Raw genomic sequence first — 22,238 nt, forward strand, 5'->3', positions numbered from 1 at the left:
AAGTACATGAGAAACAATAGCAAGAAAAAAAAAAAAAAAAAAAAACACTTGTGTCCCTAACATGGGTTTCACTTCCCTTAACATAATCTTATCTGGTCATATACACATAACTTTTGGCCTTTTCTGCTTATCCTAGACATACATTAGTTATTGAAAATTAGAGAAACCATCGGACCTAAGTTTCTTTGGACTTGGCTTACTTCAATTAATAATTTTTTTTCCAAGTCTTTCCATTTCCTAAAAAATTGGGCGATGGAATGCTTCAGGAATTTGCCTGTCATCCTTGCGCAGTGGCCATGCTAATCTTCTCTGTATCATTCCAATGTTAGTGTATGTGATGCAGAATTGTGCACAGAACATTTTTATATATAAATTGTAATTGATTTTCTTTAACTAGACAATTCAACAAAAAGTAAGTTTAAAAGAATTTTCGTGAAATTTTAGAACCATGTATATAAGTACACATTTAAGAATAAAGTCAAGATTGACATGTCAAAAACAAAATAATTCCAGATATTTGTTGTTCAAGAGATGTGTAGGAGGAGGAATTCAATTATTCTATACAAGGGACCTGCCATAATGAACACTGCAGCAAGTGTTAAGGTTTGTTAAAAGTTTTAATGTTTTCAATATATTTAATTTTGGGAATTTGCTTATATATGCCAAAACTGGGACTGTTTGGCAGGTCATAATACTTTTCTATAAAATATTTAAGATTTATGGTAGCAGATAAGTACTACTAAGTATGTTCATTTCAGATTTTATAGAAACTTTAGTAATGAGAAGTTGCAAAGTCTTTGTGTAAAGGAGCAGAGTAAAGAGTTGACTATGTTAACTACACAGTTTCTGTTAAAACTGTAGGCCTTCCTTACTTCATATGTTAATGAGGAACAAATGATGATATAAGCCATATAAAAATTATGAGATGAACTACAAATAGTAATCTTAGTGGGTGTCTTTAAACACTACTCATAGCCTATAAAATTCTTGTGGAACATCATAATCTTAGCCAGTGTTAAATGTAAAGAAATATGACAATAATAAAATCTAATTTGTAGTACACTTCAAATACTGAAAACACTGGTAATTGTTTTGTTTTTTATTTTATTATTCATTAATATTTCATAATTGGTTTTCTTTATTTTTAGCATTGTTTTCCTTGTTGTAATATAATACAACTTTTTGTTAGTTGTCATTAGGAAGTACTTTGAGAAGGTTACCGGATGGCCACACCATTTTTTATAGGTGTATGTGAATTTATAAAGAGGAAACTTAGAACAAAATATGTATTTAAAAAATGATCAAGTGGAGTCTGATTCAAGAGTGTTAATGTATGTCCTCACCTAAAATATTAGCCCTAGGCTGAAGCAGAGTTTTTACAGAGTTGAGGGCACAAAAGTGAGAGACTGTGTTTTGTTTTGTTTTTTATTTTTATTTTGTTGGTCATGGGGTTTGAACTCTGGGGCCTGGTGCTGTCCCTCAGCTCAAGGCTAGTGATACCACTTGAGCCACAGCACCACTTCCATCTTTTTCTGCTTATGTGATGCTGAGAAATCAAACCCAAGGCTTCATGCATGCAAGGCAGGCTCTCTACCATTGAGCCACCTTCCCAGTACCTGAGAGACTGGGTTTTAAAAAATCATCTAAACAACATTTGCTTTCTGCTTTGGGTTATATAATGAAATATATGAGTATCTTTTTTATGTTTTTGTGCATTGTCATACTTCTAAATTTATACTAACTTCACCACTTTATCCTTGTCAAAGTCATGAAATATCTCTGAGAGTTTGCTTCTGTGAAGATTGTTTTTGCATTTATATTTCTTCTGAGTCATTTTTTTAAACAAAATCACCTTATATTTCATGTTGATGGGTATTTACACAGAGACAGGAATATAGAGGATTTAGTTTACCAAATGAACATTAAAATTAGAGCTCAAAAATAAAAATCAGCCTTAACACATATTTTCATATCTTTCCCTACAATGTATGAGAGAGGCTTTTTAGCTCCAATTTTCTTGGGATTCCTAGGTTTACAATTCTTAAATCACAGAGACATGCTGTAATGGGAGTAAGATTTTTTGGTACACTTTGCCCTTCAGTCTGTGTTTCTTGTTCCTCCCTTTTCTCAACTCCATTATTAGAGATTTTTCTCAGAGATGACTCCATCTCCAACTTTTCACTCTTCCTAACTGGACAAATGAATTTGCAGATCAAGACTCTTAGACAGAAAGAATTTAAAAGCCTGAATCTAAGACACTTCTCTCATACACCATCCCTACAAAGACACAAGTACCAAAACAGGATACATAGTTTCATTTTTTTCTACCAAGGCCAATGCATGAAGTTGCTTGCGTCTGAGGGTTCCTGTTTGTGGCTCTTACTTATGTCGCAGATTAACTTTATACCTAGTTCCATTATCAGCTACCAAGGATGGCATGTTTAGGCCATCCAGGAGGTTGGCTCAACAGGGCGGCTGGATGTGTCTCCTATGAGGGGTTCCTAAGATCCCTCATGAATGGCACAGAAGATCTGTGTTGGAAAAACCGGGGGCAATTAAGGTATTCTACAAACACCATCTCAGCAAGGCAAAGTTTACTCCTGCAGAAGGCATGCTGTCGCATGTCGAAGTTGAATAAGCACACTGGATAGGCAGCCCACCACTGGTTCCCATGAATTTGAGCTTTGTATCATCTTTTATGATGGCTCAAACTTTTGACTCCTTTCAAACTAGTCAAAAGCTTTAATAATCAACCAAATCTGAACACCTGACCATATGAAAAATAAACAACTTTTACCCAGCTGTTGTTCTACTACTATTGCCATGCCTCTAGCTGCAGGGAGCCGAGACAAACGCCATTACAAGATGGCGCCCACTTCCTTTCAGCTTAGAGGTAAACGACTCCATATTAGGCAAGTGCTTGGCGGGGCTGCGGGTCCCTAGCTTTGCGCATGCGCCATCGTTGTAAATCCTGAGCCAATCCCGTGGCACCTGGTGACGGTAGAAGGCGGACAGCCAATCCTGAAGCGACCCGTGTTCCAAACCCTATATAAGCGGCTGTATTTCCTTGCTCGCTCTCTTGCGCTCAAGCTCTCCCTTCAAGTAAAAGGCTCTCCAGTAAAGTGTGATCTGAGAAGACTCCTGGTGTGGTGGTCGTTCTTCCTCGCTGGCCGAGAAGGCGTTCGCCGCATCTAGCCCCTAGCACTTCTCTAAAATAGCATTGGTAAGGTTTTGACTACCTTTACAAGGGCAATGCTTATATCAGTCAAGCACTTCAAGATTTAACTTCTACAATTCTCCCATCTGATTTTGCTTTCTTTTCTTCCAAACAATAATCATTGACTTTCCTATTCAGCAGTATCCAATAAGATATTTTGATTTAAAAAAGGGTTTGATTAAGGCAGTTTTACAATCAGTCACAGAAAAAAAACCTGTTATAGAAGAGATAAAGCAAACATTACTATGAAAACAGTTACTAAAGAGGTAAATATTGACACCATGACTCATTGTTGAAATGCTTGTTCTATCATCAAACTTGTAAAAGAATCTGCTACCACACACAGACACACAACCTTTTTTATAAGTGACTGGGAGCTGGTCTTGGGTTTGATCTCATGCTGTGGGCATTGTCCCAGAGCAGTTTTACTCAAGGCTACCACTTTAGCCACAACTCGAGTAGTATCTTTTTTTGCACCTTTATTGGAAATAAAAGTCTCATCTTTCCTGTCTGGGTTGGCTTCAAACACAAAATTCAGTCAACTGAGCATTTAGGATTATACTCAGGATCATTTCAGTTTTTAGGTAATTTGTTTCCATTATTCAATCCTTGTAAGTTTTTCTGTATCATTGGCCTCCAACCACCACACAGATTACCTTTGAAGTATATTTATTCTTTTATTTTTATATATTTATTGTAAAAATACTGTACAGAGGGTTAGTTACATGAGCAAAGTAAAGCATACATTTTCTATCAAGCATTGTTACCTCCTCCTTTATATGTCCCCTACCATCCCTAACCTCTTAGCTTCAAAACTACCCTATACACTCCCCCCGAACCCCACCTAAATTGTAAAGTTTGGTTTTCAACAGTGTCTTGTGCATCTCATTGTTACAATGGGTCAACCTGTATTCCCATTTAAGTATTCTGTTTTTTCCCTTTCCTCCCCAAACTAGAGAAGTGTATATACAAGATGGAGGGCACCAACATCAAAAACATTGGAAACAGGGGTTATGCTGTTTTTTGGGGGGACAGAATACAAAGAAACAAAAATCACATGGAACATTATAAATATGTTAGAAACAATAACAAGAAATGACAAAAACCACTTGTGCCCCTATGGTGGGGTTCATTTCACTTATCACCATCTTATCTGTTCAAGTACTATATTTAGACCAAATTTTTCCCATTCAATCCTACCAGTGGCTCCTAGTTACTTTTACATGGTGGCATTTCCAATAAACAAATCCTGCTGATAAATAAAAGCACCTATTGGAATAATTCGATTATGGAGATCATAGATTGTGGAGATCAACAGAATAAAACTAATTTAAGCTGCTATTTCTGGTTTCTAGCTTGAAGCTCTTTAAGCTCCTAAGTAAATATGAAATTTGTAAATATGTAGTTTGTATTTGCAAATATGAAGTTTGAATGACCCACTAGCTAAGAAGTCTCTTCTTACTTAATTTAAGGTGTTGAGAATGGTCAGGTATGGATTGGCCAATGGAACCAAAGCACATATTCCACTCCAGTTGGCCAGTAACATCTCCAATAGTGGTCTCCTGGAATACCACCAGACATTTCCCCTGGCTATGATTTGTACTTACTGCTCATCTTCACTACATCCAGATAAGTTTCCAAGAAATGTTCAATTTTCCCCAGGTAGTTGACCTATAAAGAATGGAGCTGATCAGTTTCAGGGGTTTTTGAAATAGACTCTTGCTTCTGAGAAGAGAAACAAGGTGTTCCAAGTTGTCTAGGATCACATTTTGCTGACCTATCATGAATTTCATGCACATGGGGTCTGGGCTCTATGACAGCACAAATAGAACCTCTTGTGTGGCCTCCCTGCAACACAGTAATAGCAGTACTCCGTATGTGGACAGAATCAACCTAGTATTTCCTCACTTATTCAGTCTCAATTTGAATCTGGGTAAACTCAAAATTGGAAGACATACACAGAGTGTCTTCTCCAAGATGGAATTTGCAATCATATCATAAGATTAAGTAGAGGGTCCATTGAGGCCCTGGAACTAAGCATGATCACGTTAAGGGCATTAAGAGTGTTTGGATTTCCCCAAGTAGGATGTTTTCACAAGTCAAACATTAGACATTTATCTGGACATTATGAAACTGAATCATATTTTGACCAATTTTTTCATTAGCACCCTCATTACTAGAAGGCAATGCCCTTGCCCACTAGAAGGAAAACTTGCATTCTTGTTAGATAGAAACGCCCAAATCTCCTTCCCTCTTGGTAGGAAACCCTTCCTCCCTCTTGGTAGAAAACGCTTTAGGTGTAGCTTGCCTTTGTTTTTTTTTTTTTGTTTGTTTTGTTTTGTTTTGTTTTTTGGTCGGTCTTGGAACTGAACTCTTTGTCTGGGTGCTGTCCCTCAGCTCTTCAGCTCAAGGCTAGTCCTCTACCACTTGAGCCACAACACCACTTCCAGTTTTCTGAGTGGTTTATTGGCGATAAGAGTATCACAGATTTTACCTGCCTTGCCTAGCTTTGAATGACCATCCTCAGATCTTAGCCTTCAGAGTAGCTAGGATTACATGTGTGATCCACCGGTGCCCATATTATTTTTTCTTTTTTCTTTTCTTTGTTCTTGGATTTGTCGGTTGTGAGGCCTGAAATTTGGGCCGGGACACTGTCCCTCAGCTCTTCAGCTTAAGGATATCTCTCTACCACTTGAGCCACAGTGCTTTTTCTGCTTACATGGTGCTGAGATTTTGAACCCAGGGGTTCATGCATGCAAGACAAGCACTCTACTGCTAAACCACCTTCCTAGCTCTTCGTCTGAGTTTTTAGTTAACTCACTTGCCAATGTTCAAACCTTCTAAGGTCTTTGTGCAGGGGCTGGGAAGGTGGTTCAGTGGTAGAGTGCTTGCCTTGCATGGCTGAGGCCCTGGGTTCGATTCCTCAGCACCAAATAAGCAAAAAAGAAAAAAGCTGGAAGTGGCACTGTGGCTCAAGTGGTAGAGCTCTAGCCTTGAGCTGAAGAACTGAGGGACAGTGCTCAGGCCCAGAGTTTAGGCTCCATGACCGGACTCCCCCTTCTCCCCCCCCAAAAAAGGTCTTTGTGCCGCTTTGGTCTCCAATCACCACAGAAGCTCTTCCCTTGTCAGATAATGTTTCTAGAGCTAATTTTCCCATGCCATCCTACTAGAGCATTTAGTTTATGGGTTACAATTTTTTTTAGTATAATTAACAAACCTCTTTTGATTTTATTCTACTCTATATTTTATTTTTGCCAGTCCTGGGGCTCCCTGAGTTTCTTTTGCTCAAGGCTTACACTCTACCAGTTGAACCACAGTGCTATTTCCAGCCTTTTCTGTTTATGTGATTCCGAAGAATAAAACCCAGGGCTTCATGCATGCTGGACAAACAAAGCCATATTCCCAACCCCCAAAATATTTTATTTATACTAATCATAAGAATAAAATTTATTCATAAGGTGCTGTCTGGTTTCAGGCTTTGAACTTTTTGGAAACTTTGGAGGGGGGGATCCTGAAAACCACCTAAGTAATTAGGAAATATGAATGACCCTCTAGGGAAGGGGTCTCTCCTAACTAGTATAAAATGTTTGAGAATGGACAGGTAGATGAAATGCTAGGGTGAAAGGGATGGTCAATTGAACCAAAGTACAGGTTCTACTCTAGTTTTCCAGGAAGGTCTACAACACTGGTCCTCCACAATACCATTAGACATCTCCCCTGGCTATATTTACTGATTACTGCTCATCTCTTCAAGGTTTGGATTTCAGTGCATCTTGATAAGTTTCCCAGAAATGCCAATCATCCCTCCCGATACCTACAGAAACAAAGGGTATAGTTGGCTTGGGAAAAGAGGGTTTTTGTCTTAGATTCATACTCTTGTGAACAGCAACAGTAGGGTCATACAAGTTTCTCCAGGCCATGTTTGACTGACAGATCATGCACTCCATGCTCTTACGGATCTGAGGTTCATCATAGTAGGAAGTGGACCACGTGTTTTTCTGGTTTCTGTGCCACAGAATCTTAATGGTGGTCAGAATATTTAACCCATTTCACTCAAGCATTATTTTCTTGGTCATAAGAATTGAGCTGAAGGGATCAGGGACAGCACCCAGGCCCAGAGTTCAAGGCAAAAGCCCTACTACTTGAGCCACAGCACCACTTCCAGTTGCTGGTAGTTAATTGGAGATAAGAGTGTCAAGGAATTTCCTGCCTGGGCTCGTTTTGAACTCTAATTCTCAGATCCTGAGTAGCTACGATTGCAGGTGGAAGCCACTGGCACCTGGCTTTTGACGTGAATTTTAAGTCTACCCAGAGAGTCTGCTTCTGAAACTAAGGTTCAATGCCATACATCCTTGGATCAGCTAGATGATCAATCCAGGCTTCAGAGTCAAAGTGGGCAGCTGAAAGAGTTTAGTGAGTAGGACTTTTTGGAGTTCCCCTTTCAGGATATAATATTTAAAACACACACATGCAAGCACATATTCATAACAAGTTTTTGTTTGGACAAGTGCACATTATGGAACTCCATAATGAAAATCATCCATTCTTTAATAGTGTTCTCAGACCTTTGTCAACATTCTCCCAATGGATTATCAGAAGCACGTCCTTAGATCATTTTCCTTGGGTTCCTTAAGCCTAGAATTCTTATTCCCCATTTTAGCAGATCTCTTGTGATTTCAGTTTTTGGTGCACTTAACCCTCCCTATTGTAAGTTTCTTGTGCACCCTTCTCATATTTGACGCTCCCGTTACTGGAGATTTCTCAACAATGGATTCCTCCAGCTCCCCCATTTTTATTCTTGGGCCAGAGAATGAAAACACATATTGAGACTCAAGTTCTCTTTGTGCCTAAGACATACTCAGCCCATAAAAAATCCCCAACCAACCAGGTAGTATGCTCTAATCCAATTTTTCCTCTCATGGCTTATGCATGAGATTACTTTTTATTGAGGAGTTTCCTTGGGCCCTTTCCTGAAATTGCTGATAAACTTTCCATCCTTTATCACAACAGATGGTGTTTAACCCAACCTTGAGCTATCTCAACAAGTCAGGATGTGTCTCCTCCTGAGGGTCTCCCTACATCCCCCTTGCATACCATGGATCCTGAATTAGTCCCCACATTGTTGGGAATACTCCCCTACTGTAACCCAATATCCCAAGAAAGACCACCAAGTTGAAAGGAACTTAGCGTGACAAAGTTTAGTTCTGTTAAAGGGCATGTTATTGACAGGAAGCAACCACTCTGAGTAGGAAGTCTGCCAAGGTTATACCCCTAATGAGTTACTACTTCTGGTATTGATCACAAGTTGTGTTCACAATCTTGCTCTATTGGCTCTTTTGAAGCTCAGCTGATTATTTTGAAAGGGGTTAATATTTTCAGAGCAATTCACTAAACCAGGACAACCAAGCCACAAATTGTTAGAAAATTCTTACTCAGCTTCTGCTTTATGAGTTAAACTATTCATCAAGTCCTTAGAACTATTTTAGTAACAAGAAATACTTTAGTTATATAGCTTTTTGGAAGATAATTATGCTTAGTCAATGCTTTCCCTCAATCAATCATTTTCAGAGAAAATGATTATTCTAACTCCTACACAGTCTATTCCCAGAAAGAATTTATTATAAGCAGCTTCCTTTTTGGAATGGAAACTTATGAGCTTCCAGGTGAAAACACCTTATTTGCATATTGTCTTGATTCCCTTAGGCAAACTCGCCTCAGCAAGTGATTATGAAAACAACAGCTATGTGTGGCTGCTTCATTATAAAGAACCTGTCTTGTTCTTGTGCTCCTACTGCTAATAGAAAGAGGAAAGTCTGATTTCTGGAAGCACATATCTATGGACTTAAGCACGCTTACTGAACCCTGAGCACAGAGCACAGATTGAGCTGCAGCATTTCAGAGCCATAGATGAATCAGTCAGATACCAGCTGTTGGGCTGACCACAGGGCACAATTCTGATGCCACATTTCTGAGGCAAAGCAGTTCTAAGCTGTCAAGACACTATGGTAAGAAGAATCCTGAGGGGGAATTCTTGGTGGGAAGGAGAATGTGAAAGTTTGGATTTAGGTTTTAGAAAATGCAAGCCACTTTCTGAATTGCTTGAGGCAATGAGCAGATCATCATATTTTCTAGCCCTCTAGATGCAGAGTATGAGAACACTTCCCACATCTCACACTCTATCCCTCCTGCCTAGCAGTCTTCAATTCCTTCTTACAGGAGTTAAGCAATTTTTAAGAAAGCAAAATTCAGCGAGCCTGATCTAACTTGTGAAGAAAACATAACCTCTGGCTTTAGAATAGATCAATTTCTATCTCAGAATAAGAGGAAGAAAATAAACCACATTCTAGAGAATTAACACTTTGCTGCATTAACTTTTCATTTATTACATTCATACAAGAAAAAAGAAGAAATCTGAGAATTTCTGGAGCCTTTGCTAGCCTAATATCAGGTTCTTGTTGCTTTTATTTGTTTGTTTGTTTTGTTTTTTTTCCTAATACTTTAGAGATTCTAGTTAGAAGAATTGAGAAAATGCAGACATTAGCCTGGTTCAGATTAATCTGAAAACACAGCACCTAAGTTATCAAATTCTAAATCTAGTCTCAAAGCTGAAGGTCAAGGCTTCCCTCCCTGTAACATCTTCAGAATAGCAGTATTGTCTGTGTATCGGGTTTGTTTTCTTTAAAGAATTAGAGAGGAGAACAGTTTTTAAAGCAGTTTTTCTTCAAAGCGAAAAGAGAGCAGTGCAACAGTCTCTTCCTCAAAGCAAAAACAGAGCAGTGAAACAGACTCCCTAGCGAAAAGAGAGATATAGTGTCTCATAATTGGTTTCCTAGTCTCAGAGCATGAGTATGGAATTTTTTCTTATTGGATGCCCCTTCTCAGAGCACAAGCACAGAAAACACTTTTGATTGGGTGGGAAGTAGAGGGACACTCCCCAGACCATAGTCAGAAAAAGCCATGTGTTAGCATCTAAAGCTTCATGGGAAAAGGGTGTGTATTTTTTGCTGCATCATTCATCCCCACCATGTTGGAACCAGTTCCAACCATTACCTTTTATCCATAACTACCCAGATGAAGTGGTTTAACTCCCTTTGAGTGGCACATAACCACTTGTTACTCACTGGGCACTGTACATTGTGATGTCCCATCAACACTATGTTGACAGAGAAATTGGATGTCTAAATTGCTGTTTTGAAGAAGCAAAGCCCTCTGACTTAAACTTGCACACTTAACTTAAAATTTATTGTCTTTTTGCAACTATATTAGCATTACCTACTTAAATAAGTGGATTTTTCATTTTGATATATCCACATAGGCATACAATGTACCATGATTATGCTTAACCCCTTCATAATTCTCTCCCAGGTTTTATTAATCATTTTAAGCATACAACATAGTAGTAATAAGTACATTTACAATATTGTACAATCTCAATGTCCACATTCTTTACATCCTCCAAGATTCAAATTCTTTATTTATTAAAACAATTTTCCACTCTCCTCTGCTTCAAGTTATACATCAAGTAAGTTTTGCTTCCTGTCTCTATCAATTAGACTGTTCTATGTAACTACTCTTATAAGTTGAATCATGTAATATTTGATCTTTTTTTGACTGGCTTATTTCACTTAGCAGTATTCCAAAGGTTCAATCATAATATAGGATATGTCACAACATAATTCTTTTTTTTGGGGGGGTCAGGTCGTGAGGCCTGAACTCTGGGCCTGGGCACTGTCCCTCAGCTTTTCAGCTCAAGGCTAGCACTCTACCACTTGAGCCACAGCGCCACTTCTGGCTTTTTTCTTTTTGCTTATGTGGTGCTGAGGAATCGAACCCAGAACCTCATGCATGGAAGGCAAGCGCTCTACCACTGAGCCACCTTCCCAGCCCCATAATACTTTTAAAAGTTGAAATAATATACCACTGTATGTATAAACCACATTTGCTCTAGCTATTCAATTGTTGATGGCCACTGGATTGCCTCCATATTTGAGTATTGTACAAAATGAATATGAGTGTGCAAGATCTCTTCCAGACCTTGCTTTTAGTTGTTTAGAGTATATTCCCAGAAATGGAGTCACTGGATCACAGGAAAACTCTCTTTACTTTCTTTTTTTTTTAAATTTTTTGTCATGGGGCTTGAACTCAGGGACAAGTCACTGTCCCTGAACTTTTCCTCAAGACTAGAGTTCTACAACTTTAAACCACAGATCCACTTCCAGTTTTCTGCCCAGGCTGGCTATGAACCGTGATCCTTGCATTTCAGCCTCCTGTCCTGAGTGCTTAGGATTACAGGTATGAATAATCCTGTTTTTAATTGTTTGAAAAGATGCCATTCTATTTCCCATAGAACGGTTCCAATTTTACCACACTTTTCTCAATATTGTTACTTTATTTTTTTGTAGTTATCCTACCTAATTCATATGAAGTGGTATTTTTTTTTTCATTATTTTGACTTACACTTTCGTGGTGATTAGTGATGTTCAACACCTTCTTCATTGGCGTGTTAACACTTTGTCTTCTTTGGAGAAACATCTGATTTATTTGCACATTGTAAATCAGGTTGTGTGTCATTGGAATGATGTTTTTTATATATTCTTGATGTGAACCACTTATCAAATATATACTTGCAGTAACTTTATCCCATGCTTTTTTGGACACTATTGATTGCAATCTTTGGTGCATCCTGATTTATGTTTTCCTACAATGAATGACCCTTCATTGATGTCAGTTTCTAGTATATCTTCTGGTCCTGTGACTATGAACCATCATATTGATTTGTACTCCTGCTATGGTAACAGTGAAGTAAAGCTATAAAATTATGCTCTGGTCACCTATCTCCTGCCACTTTTGGATCTCTCTCCCTTAGCTTTTCGTAAAGGTCGTGGGGCATATCCACAACTTATTTGGTCCTTAAAAACCTGTAGAAAGTTACAAGCCTTAAATTTAGTTAGTTTTAATGAAAATACGTGACTTCCAATTTCTTTTTTTTTCCTTTTTGTACATTTTTGATTGTAAGAATACTGTTCAAAGGGGTTACAGTTACATGACAAGGTAATGAGTACATTTCCTATCAAGCAATTTTGCCTCCTCTGGGCAAATAAGATGAAAATTGAGAGCTTCGTAACATAGAAGCACACCAAAACTCTAGGTATATATTTTTCTTCATACGAGTATTTAGAATTGTGTGAATCTATAGATTTAACCTACTTGCAAGTTCCTAATGAACTTGTTCCACTTTAATGGATGCTAGACGATTTATGATGCTCTTGGGTCAGAGACAAAAAGGACTTAATTTTTACAGTAGTAGTGAAAGCCAGTGAGATATGTGTGTATGTGTATATTTATATATTTCAAGTGTATCTCCCATCCCTCAGTGCCACTGAGTGAAATAAAGATAGCTATGTGAAGCCTATACAAACAATGGTTTCTGAGTTTGAGCAACTGCGATCTTTATAATGAGCAATAGGCATGCCTAAACTTTACTCTGGAGGATGACACTAGCTTAGAAAAATACTGCAAATATACCATGGAATATAGAGCAGCTAGTATTCACTTGAAGATATGCAAACACTTGAGACTGCCATGGAATTTTTTTTTCTTTTGTTTCTTGAATGTTCCTAGCTACAAAGACCAATACATATTTCTTCTAATAAACGCATACCTCCCCTTAAAAATGACACATGAAAATTTGTTGAGAATACTTATTATTTTTCTAACCATAAGCCCTCAATCCTATTTAGAGTACAATTCAACAAAAGAAATAGATGGAATTCAAATTTAACACATCTAGTAGCTTTTCTCTTAGAGCCATTTCTTAATGTAGGTGTGGAAGAAATTAAGGAAAAAAATAGTCCCACAAATATATATTATGAAGATATTCTATGTATTTTAACAGTAATAAAGGATTGCATGTCTGTTTTTTAGTGTGTGAATATTTACAGAGTATGTGCAAAGTGCAAACATTTATGCCAGGGCCTATCATAGATTAGAATGTAGCAATTTTTCTCTATATTGTTTGTATATTTATAGAATTTACCTGTCTGACTTCTCTCCCATTTTGATAAACAGAGCACCTGTTTGATTGAAATACAATCATTATTTTTCTACCTTCAGGATTCCACACACTTTGTTGTCTACTAAATATAGAAAAGATTCATGCATAACCCTCATCTTCAAGGAGCAATTCTCAGTATCCCAAGTAGCTTGTGTTTATCTCCCTCCCCTTTCCTCCCAGCTGTCAATCTAGCTGATTGATGGCTGAATTCTATAAGACAAGAAAGTTCAGATAATTCACAGGCATTCAGTTAGTATCTAATTGAAACTTCTTCACTTGGATTATATTTTATCATCATCTTTGTGAGGACTTCAGCTTCCTTATTTGGAAACTGAGCTGTTCAGTTAACAGTGAGTAGATGAATCTTATTATTTAAAATTTCATTTAACTGAAATTGGAAGAATTAATTTTTCAGACATTCTACATTTGAGATTCATTAGCCACATATAGCCAGTGGATAGTCTGTTAGACAATGCATATATAGAATATTTCCATTAACACAGATGTTTCTGTTAGAACTGTTTTAGAGCATGTTTTAGCTTGTTAAGGCATGGTCAATGTTCACAAACTATATATGCTCCATAGGTGGTACTCAGACTGAAGATCCAACAAGAAAGGCTAGACACCCATGAAGTTAAGATATAGGTATAAATTGTTCTACATAGGCACACTTATTTGTGAGGAGGAAGGGGATAAAACAGTCAACATCCGCAGAATCAACACTCTCAACTCCAGGAAAGAATAAGTAAAAATTAACAGTTCTTTCCAGCTTTGCTTCTGTGATTGAAATTGACTGTGGTATTCTCAATGGTGATTTTGTTGGAAAATATAAATGTGTAAATATCACATTAGCTCAGTGAAGAATTAGGGTTTGTGCTTTGTAAATGTAATTTGGTATTTATATGTGACATTTCAATTTCTCCTGGTATCAATACACTACAAATATCTTTATATGGTTTCTGAGTTGTTTCTTTCATTAAGTTTGTTGTTCTTACAGCAGGCATTTTAGAAATTAGTGGAAAAGTTAAGACTTTCTTGTGTTTTGCAATTCCATCATTTCTCAGTAATAAAAAATGAGAATCCAATAACTATATGAAGAAATTGTATCTCCAATCACCCGTTCACGTTCATTAATTACTGGAGCAAAGGGAACTGGCTTCCCAGAATCTCACCTTCAGAATTCAAGAATGAGGTGGGAATAAGACAAGGAAAGAGAGACATAATAATTTGCTCTGAATTTACTGTGCTGTCACAAGGAACAATCGTTTTGAATCCCACAGTTAGCTTTTATTGTGGTTTTTATTAGTATGACAAAGATGACTGACTTTCCCAGATTTACAGTTTGAAGTGTGTGGGACACATTCCTTTATCTATGGAATCTTCCTAAAAATTGTGTATTATTCACTTTGGATCTCAGTGCCTTTTCTACAAATGGAGACGTTGGTTCATCATTTGTCTTTAAATGATTAAATTATGTGGATTTGGGAGGTTGTGTGATTTGCTGTAGAAGGAAGGTATTATGGGTAGGACCCTTTGGTCCATGTTGACATTTCTTTGTGGAATTCTTATTAGGGTCCTTACTCATGGACTCATGGGTAAGTAATTCTCCCCATATTCCAGTATACTCCAGTAGAGTGGAGCAATGCATTAGAAATTTAAAACATGCCTATAACTCTTTTAAAGTATACTTTTAAATATAACGATATAAATAAAAGCTTTTGTTTTGTTTTTATTTTTTATTTTAATATTATTGTCCAGGTGATGTACAGAGGAATTACAGTTACATAATTAAGGTAGTGATAACATTTCTTATCTAACTTGTGACCCTATCCTTCATTTTTCTTCCTCTTTCCTTCACTCTCTCAATCCCTCCCAAGTTGTACAAATCATTTCCAACTTATTGTTACATTTGATTTCCTTTAATTAATTGTTTGTGATGTTCCCGTCCTGGAACTCCACAATGTAAACACTGAAACATCACGATTAGACCTCTCTGCCATGCATATATGCATATGCATATTTTCCTACAATTTGTTGTCATATATTTGTTTGATTATTCATTTGTTTAGTGCCCAAACTGGAGCTTGAATCCAGGGCCTACGCATTGTTCTCTGTTTTTAATTTTCCTCAGCGCTAGCCACAGGCCCATTTCTGTCATTTTGGTGGTTAAATGGATTTTCCTCTGGGGGCTGGTTTTGAACCATGATACTCAAATCTCACCCTTGTGAGCAGGTAAGATTACAGGTGTGAGCCTACTTTATAAGTTGACTTTTCATCTCATTATATCATTCATATATTTCCTATCCTTAGAAATTTCATACTGTTCTAAGAACATCACTTATAATGATTACATGGAAGTCCAGTGCTTATAAATTCCAGAATTAATTAAACTGTCCCTATCACTGAAAATCTTTGTTGTCTCCAAAATATTAAATGCATCATTAAAGTTCCTTTGGATTTTTCATTCTAGTATTTTATAAATAGATAAGTATCTGCTAGCTGTTAGAAAGAACCAAATACGAAATTTCTTGTTACATAATGAGCCATCTTAACTTGGCTCATCTAAAACAGTACGTTACTCCTCCCCATAAAGTTATTCTTTTCCCAGCATGCAGTTCTAGTTTTGTAACATTTATACATCTTACCCACTATAATGCTTTTGTCGAAAATATTCTTGCTATCATCCTGTTTTGTAAAAACATTTTCCATGGTATTTCATTAATAGGAAGGCATATTAACTAATACCAACTCAATGTCATCATTTCCACAGGTATTAGCATTTTAGCCTGGATCAGAACTTGATTCTAACAATATTTTATTTTAATGGAAGAATCAGAGTATCAATCAGAAGGCTGAGGGTTCCCTTATGAACAAATATTATCATTCATTGCTTATTTTTGTTTTGGAATTTGAAGGTTAAAGATTACCAGCTCCCATATCCTCTGTTGTCACTGTATTTGATTCCAGTAATCTACATCATATATATTAATTTTTCTAATTTGGGGAGGGGAAGGGAAACAACAAAATGCTGAAACAAGGATACAGGTTGACCAATTGTAACAATAAGAAGTACAATACACTATGTTGAAAATGAACTTCACAACTTCAGGGTAGGGGGAAGGAGGAGTTGGGGAAGTAAGGAGGGAAGGGAATATAGGGGGAAAACAAAGGAGGGGGTAACAATGCTCGACAGGAAATGTACTCATCACCGTACTGTAACTGTAACCCTGTAACTTTCTATACAGTTTCTTTACAATAAAAAACACTTTTAAAAAGATTACCAGCTCATACTTCCACGGTTAACTTGCTATGCACCTTAAATGCTTCATATGGCTCAAAATGGGAAACCAAAAAGAAAGCAACTTTCAATATATATATTTTTATTGTTGTAACAAAGAGATGGCAAATCCAGTGCCAAGTGCACAAGAACCCAGAGTAGAGTCATTAACATCTAGAATTCTGAGATGTTTTCTTTGGCTGGAAATCTCTTAATTATATTATGCACAATATGCAGAAATGTCCTGAAAAATATTCATGGATAAAAACAGTTCTACAAGATCAGGAACATTTGCACCAATCAAAAAGAGGAAAATAAGTCAAGAAAAATTCTATTCCTGTTTATATAAAAACTAGGATTGGACATGGGTCTACCAATAGACTGAAGAAGAGAAACAATTATTTAAGTGAGTTGTTATTATAAATGTAATAATTTAATGATATACATGGTAAAATAGAACCCGATGATGAGCCATGAACTCTGCCTGGGGAGTTCAAGAAAATCCTTATTGCTACGTATCGTGATACATAGGAAGGGAGAAAACAAACATTCTGTAAAATGAAGATAATCTTATGAAGTTCAGTACTCTCCAAATATTATGATCAAGAAACGTAAAGTAGGGCTGGGAAGGTTGCTCAGTGGTAGAGCGCTTGCCTTGCATGCCTGAGGCCCTGGGTTCAATTCCTCAGCATCACATAAGCAATAAGAAAAAAGCCAGAAGTGGCGCTGTGGCTCAAGTGGTAGAGCGCTAGCCTTGAGCTGAAGAGCTGAGGGATAGCGCCCAGGCCCAGAGTTCAGGCCCCACTACCGGACCAAAAAAAAAAAAAAAGAAACGTAAAGTATTAGGAACAAGGTAGCAGTGAATTGGAGAGTGATGTTGGAGGGATTGAAATGACCATATTGCTTGTTATTATGGCACTTCCTTAATATGCACAGGGCCCTGGGTTCAATCCCCAGCACTAAAAAGGAAGGAAGGAAAGAGACCATGAAAGAATTGCAAGGTGGGTCTGGCACCATCATAGAAGTTTTAGTCTCTAGCCCTGGATTTCATACTGTTAATTACACATTATTACTGCATGGGAGATTTTAAAAGTACAGTTGCCCACGTCTCAGCAATTTTTATATGTGTGGGTACAGATGTATCAACTACAGCTGATAAGAATTGGGGGCACCAGTAAAGCACCCAGGATAGACATATCATGGTAGCACATATGAGTCTAGACCTTGAAGAAAGGTCTGTGAGCCTTTATTTCTGCAGAAAAATAAATGCACATGGTATGTTAGCCTAAGTAGGGATATAGATTACTCTGAGTTTAAATGTACCAATATACCAGCTTTGCCACCTTTGGTAAATTACCTACCTCTTTTTAAGCCTCTGTTTCCTATTTTGGACATGGGAGCCAATGAGACTACAGTGCAAGAGTGTTCATAAAGTGTTTTCTGGCTATGTATTTTTAAATGTATTATAACTACCATTAGTTGACTTGATTACATAGTGTGAATGTGCACCAGGTGCTGAGGAGCAAGGCTGAAGACTATGAAGTGTCCTGTCTTAGGTCTCTCAGGTACTTGATGTCATTCATTACACTACAAAATTTATGAAGTCAGAGTTGGACAATGGGCAGTTTTAAAACTTCTGTCTATGGAGCCTTAGCATTTTTCAGTATCAAAAGGTCTCTGGAAAGATGGAAAAATAAAATAGAGAAACCAAGGCTGGAAGGTAGCTCAGTGATAGAGTGCTTGCCTTGTATGCATGAGGCCCTTGGTTCGATTCCTTGGTTCCATTCCTCAGCAGAAAAAGCCAGAAGTAGAGCTGAAGCTCAAGTGGTAGAGTACTAGTCTACAGTTGTAAAGCTGAGGGACAGTGCACAGGTGCAGAGTTCAGGCCCCATGATCGACAAAATACAAAACAAAACAAAACAAAATCACAGTCCACTTCAGATGGCTTACTGTTAGCCCTTTAGACTTATGATGATAAGTTACCCGTTACTGGATTGGTTTTAAACAACAAATTTATTTCTACATTCTGGAGCCTGGAGATGCAAGATTGCAATGTCAGCATAGTCAGGATTTTTTTTTTCTGTGTAATGCACTGTATTAACTATCAGAAGTAAAATCTATTTGGTTTTATTTAAATCCCATTCAGGAAGGCTTGCCTCCATGACTTAATTACCATCCACATATAAACAAAGGCCCACTTCTGCCTCAAACTGTGATCATCCTACTTTTGCCTCTCTTATCAACATGTGGCACCAGTTTGTTTTAGATATTGAGGTACCAGTATTCTGATTTTACCATACCAACAGCAAACCTTCTATAACTTCCAGTGTCTAGTTCTTAAGTAGTTAGAATTATAAGCATGTACCACTACATCAAGATGGATTTTTCTAAAAAGAAATCTTCAGTAGCTCTGCTAACAAAGAGATATTCAATAACTTCTCTTTAGTCTCCAATTCTAGGCCTCTGGAACTTCTTTCTCATTTATCTCCTCAGTGAAGCTGGAAAGTTTGTGATAACTTCAGTTTGTTAATGCTTTCAAAATATTCCTTTTTAGACTACATTCTTCATGCTTCATGTCCCATAGCATAGTGATTTTCCTTACTAAAAATATTTTTCTCAGCCAGGAAAGGTGACTGATGCCTACAATCCTAGGTACTCAAGGGGCTGATATGTAAAACGTTAGTTGGAATCCAGCCAAATATTTTCTATCTAAAAGGAAACTGGGTGCCTCTTAATAACATAAAAATCATAATTCCATATTTGTTATAATAACATCTTACAAATTTAAAGTTATTAATTTGATAACCTTAATAGAAATAAAGAATTAAACATGGATTCTCTAAGGAAATAAAAGTAATTCATTACAACCCTAACTTGTTTTTGGAGAGAGCTGAAATCTCCTTCAGAAAACATTAACCAGGTGCCATTGTTACATTCTCCTTTCTGTCATTATCAAAGATGCTTCAAAGGAAACAGACCTAAACAGATATGAGTCCTGGAACATATTATAAATGCCAGCACTGAATGATCACTCCATGGTAAGAAAGACAATCTTCACAGATTTTCACGCACCTGAACAATCCATCCTATTGCTTTGCTCTGAGCCTGGATGAGTTTTCCCATTTGTCCTTCTATGGAACTGCTTCTGGGGCACATGTGTGTCTTTTCCTTTATTTAGCCGATATGGAGTCTTATTTCCTCTTGCAAACATTCTGAGAAGATATTGCCAGGCCACAAAAAGTATAGATAAAATTTTCATCCCATATTCTCCCCTTACAGTTCTCCTGTCCTGAAAAACTGTTTACTGAACAAAATGAAACAATGATTGCACAGTCATATAAACCAGAGTGAGCAGTATCACCCTAGTCATAACACCAGAGAGGAACAAGTAGAGGAATCATTATCTGCATTTCACCAGTATCAATTGACCTACTGCTCCATTTGTTTAAGTGGGACAACTAATAGATGTTTTGCTAGCTGCCAGTGGCTCACACCAGCAATCCTAGCTACTCAGGAGACTGAGATCTGAAGATTGTGGTTCAAAGCGAGTCCAGGATAGAAAGTCCGAAAGATTCTTACCTCCAATTGACTACCAAAAAGCTGGAAGTGTTACTGTGGCTCAAGTGGTAGCAAAGCAGCTCAGGGGAAGCACACAGGCCCCAGAACTAGCACACACACAAATACAGATGCTTCTACTTTTCCTGGCCATGTTCTTTTTTATAATGCTTCTTTTGGTGAAGATTTTGTAAGTCAAATAATCTTGATGCCAATTAATAGCTATGCTGTCTTGGGCTTGTCGTCCACATCTTCATCTTCCTTGCCTGTACAATGAAGAAAATTCTTTACAAAACTGGTGCAGTAGGCTAATCCAGTCATAATGTAAGTGTGTGAATGTGTAACCAGGTAAATTGAGGGGATGTGTTGGAAGAGAGAGAGGAATGATTAAATTGGTGACATCAATCAAGATGTACTCACAAAATGACATATTAAATTAAAACTCCTCAAAATAAAAAAATAAAAACACCTTTTTACATGACTTATGTATAATTTCTTAAGTAGAAAAAAGTGTAACCAATCTATCAGTGCAACCGCTTAGGTATAGATTGCACGTAGCTGTTTTTTTTTTTTTTTTGTTTTGTTTTTTTTTTTTTTTTTTTTTTTAAGAATACAGAACAGAGAAGAGTGGAACATATCATTTCCTGACGATCAACTCTACCCCAAAGTTACCATCAATATTGATGTTGACATACACCCTTGATTTCATGCACTGAGAGCATATTTCCCCTCCATCCCTCAATCCTGGGTTTGAACTCAGGGCCAAGATTCTCTCCCAGAGCTTCTCTCACCCACACTCCCTCAAAGCTAGTGCTCCAACATTTGAGCCACAGCTCCAATTCTGGCTCTTTCTGGTTAATTGGAGATGAGTCTCATGGGTTGTCCTGCCCAGGCTGACTTCGAATCATAATGCTCAGATCTCAGGCAGAGAATATAGGTGTGAGCCACCAGTGCTCAGCTTGAGAACATAATTTGCACTGTAATTCTCCTTCCTGAAACCTCACAGCCACAATCTTAGGAGAAAAGATTCAGAGAGCCCCCAATTGAAGAACATTCTACAGAATGCCCTGTCCCATACTCCTGAAAAAGGAGAAATGCCATCCCTTTCCCTTTGGTGAAAACAATAGATGTTAGATCATTATGACAATAATAATAGATATTATTATAATGCTCACAATATGTATTCCCATCCCCATTGATACCAGGCTTTGTTGTATAACTTACTTTGACAAAGGACATGTGAAAAATGATGACATGTGTCTTTTCTGAGCTATAGTCCTATGGTTTACATTCTTTTCTTCCACAGGGAACCTCCAGCAGTCAGTGAATTCCAGAATGTACACCATGCTGAGTGGCAGTAGACCTGGAAAAGGATTGGTAGCATGAGAGAAACTAATCAAAGTTGTAAACTATTGTGGTTGGTTTCCCACAGTGAAATTGAGCTCACACTCAGGTCCCAGTTCTAGGTAATCTAGGCCTCTTTCTCTCCACTCCCTCACACCCCTTCTCATTTTCTGAATATTTTCTCTTCTACCAGATTCTCCTCAGGTGACACCAGATCCTGAGTCTCCTTATCCAAGAAACTGTTTTTAGGGTTAAACATTGCAGCTTCCTATATTACATTATTTTTAGGTGTTTCCTCACTTTTGTCTTTCTGGGGTTTTCAGCCAGAAGCACCCAAGTGTGATAGATCCTGAGATCAAATCGTTTTGCTGGGATTGGGAAGGTGGCTCAGTGGTAAAGTGATTGTTTTGCATGCATGAGGCCCTAGATTCAATTCCTCAGCACCACATAAGCAGAAAAAAACAGAAGTGGCGCTACAGCTCAAGTGGTAAAGTGTTAGCCTTGAGCTGAAGAGCTGAGGGACAGTGGACATGCTCAGAGGTCAGGCCCCACAACCGACCCCAAAAAAATCCCTCTGACACATCTCCCTTGCTTGTTTTTACTCCCCTCAAGTTGGTATATTAAGAGGCCAGAATAAGATGAAGCTCCAGAAACATTTGGACAGAAAAAGAAACCAACGCATGGGAAGTGAGGGGCGTTTTAGAAGAGATTGGGAGCTGAACACAGGCAGGAAGGCTCATGGCTTCAGCCTCAGCTGTCTTTTGAATCATTGCCCAGTTACCAGCTGTGAG

At 37.7% G+C, this 22,238-nt stretch overlaps 1 pseudogene; it reads right to left on the reverse strand.

Moving 5' to 3' along the window:
- Positions 1-240: 240 nt before the first annotated feature.
- Positions 241-353, reverse strand: LOC122114778 (annotated as a pseudogene).
- Between the last annotated feature and the right edge of the window lie 21,885 nt (positions 354-22,238).

Source organism: Dipodomys spectabilis, unplaced genomic scaffold, assembly GCF_019054845.1.
Source record: "Dipodomys spectabilis isolate Male_0828 unplaced genomic scaffold, ASM1905484v1 ptg000110l, whole genome shotgun sequence".
In the NCBI taxonomy this organism is placed as follows: Eukaryota; Metazoa; Chordata; class Mammalia; order Rodentia; family Heteromyidae; genus Dipodomys; species Dipodomys spectabilis.